The sequence below is a fragment of the Hyla sarda genome, unplaced genomic scaffold (genome assembly GCF_029499605.1).
Source record: "Hyla sarda isolate aHylSar1 unplaced genomic scaffold, aHylSar1.hap1 scaffold_672, whole genome shotgun sequence".
Taxonomy (NCBI): domain Eukaryota; kingdom Metazoa; phylum Chordata; class Amphibia; order Anura; family Hylidae; genus Hyla; species Hyla sarda.
The window spans coordinates 155,862-157,563 of record NW_026610689.1 but is presented as its reverse complement, the minus strand read 5'-3'; the positions used below and the strand labels follow the sequence as shown (position 1 = coordinate 157,563).

The 1,702-nt window shown below is 42.2% G+C and overlaps 1 pseudogene; it reads right to left on the bottom strand.

Moving 5' to 3' along the window:
- Window positions 1-983: 983 nt before the first annotated feature.
- LOC130343168 (U2 spliceosomal RNA) lies at window positions 984-1,086 on the bottom strand (annotated as a pseudogene).
- Window positions 1,087-1,702: the final 616 nt, after the last annotated feature.

The window sequence follows — 1,702 nt, the reverse complement described above, 5'->3', positions numbered from 1 at the left end:
GGCTGTTCTTTGGTGGGCCTAGGTGACATCACAATCTCCATGGTTACATACACAACAAAGGTCAGATGTTGTTTACACCTGGCCATGCCAGTGGTATTGAGTAGCATATCACAGTGCTAAGGGTCCTGGATGCAACAATCTTTCAATGGGGAATAGCCACACTGAGTTTGTCAAGAGCACCCATGTTTGCAACTCCAACAATACACATATATGTATGTATGTATGTATGTATGTATGTATGTATGTATGTATGTGTATCTATCTATCTATCTATCTATCTCTTTCTCTCTCTCTATATGTATATATATATATATAATTTTTTTTTCTTTTAAATATATATATATATATATATATATATATACATATATAGAGAGAGAGAGAGATGGAAATACTTTTTTAAACATGTTTTCACCTTTTTTTTACCTTCTTTTTTTCTTCTCTCCATGTTTTCCTTCTTTCCTCCTTTTTTCCTATGCTGCTGCTTCTTATTTTACTCCTTTTTCAGACCCTATCATTGCACTATTGCTTATTCAATACCACCAGCAGATGGAGACACTATATTACAACATTAGTTGTGAGCAGCAGTTTGTACAAACAAATGCCTCATAGCTGATGTCCTATCCATTATTGCAATGGATGGCTGGCTGGCAACATTTGTTTTAATTATTCCAATACCACAGTACCAATGCATGGTCAATCAACAGCAATGACACCCCCATGTCAATTAACAAGATTCAGCACCCACTACCTGAAAGACAGCTACCTATCATGTCATGTCCAACCTGCACAGGTGTGCTGGTTGCTGAGCTTATTCAATTAAAGAGGACATTCAGCAGCAGCAGTCCTGTGCCTGGTCGCTCCAACAGGGGCCAGACACAAGCGGCACCAAATATTGTCTTTTGCCTGCAGTAGGGGCCCACTGGACTAGCCAGCAAGCAGCTGCAGCAAATAAACAGGTAATCTTTCTTTCCAACACTGAACCCTGGTGGTGCATTTAATATATGCTACCAGATAGGGGACATATCAGATATTAAACTGATATAAACAGACACCACATTTGATACCAGCCAAAAGGAAGAATGAGAAGTGATAACTGTGAAAGAGGAGGAACCAACGCTGTCCCCTTCACATGCACCATCACTACTTGTAGGAAGGTAGGCTGGCTGGCAGCCTCCCATACACACTCTGGCTGGGTGGCAGTCACCCACCAGTACACACAGCAGGCCCTAAACCCATATCATTATTGCTAAGCAGGAAGATGGGAGTCCATTTCACTCTGATGGACCATTTTTAAATGCAATCCATAACCTGGCTTTGGCAGGAACCCTTCTTACTCCTCCTACTTGCATTTGATACTGGGTTTAGGATCTGCATAGGAAACACACACACACACACACAAGCACACACTTACCTGTGTTGCCTGCTGACGCCTCCTTGGCTGTCCCCAAACGGTATAAAACCAACAGCCACGGGAAGCTGTAAGGATAGAGGACATACCTGCATCCTATTGGACTCACTTGTCTTGGTTAAATCCAGCTTATTTGAAAACCTATGGATCTGCTGCTTCTGCTCATGGCAGTGCTGCTTCTGACAAGGCTGTTCTTTGGTGGGCCTAGGTGACATCACAATCTCCATGGTTACATACACAACAAAGGTCAGATGTTGTTTACACCTGGCCATGCCAGTGGTATTGAGTAGCATA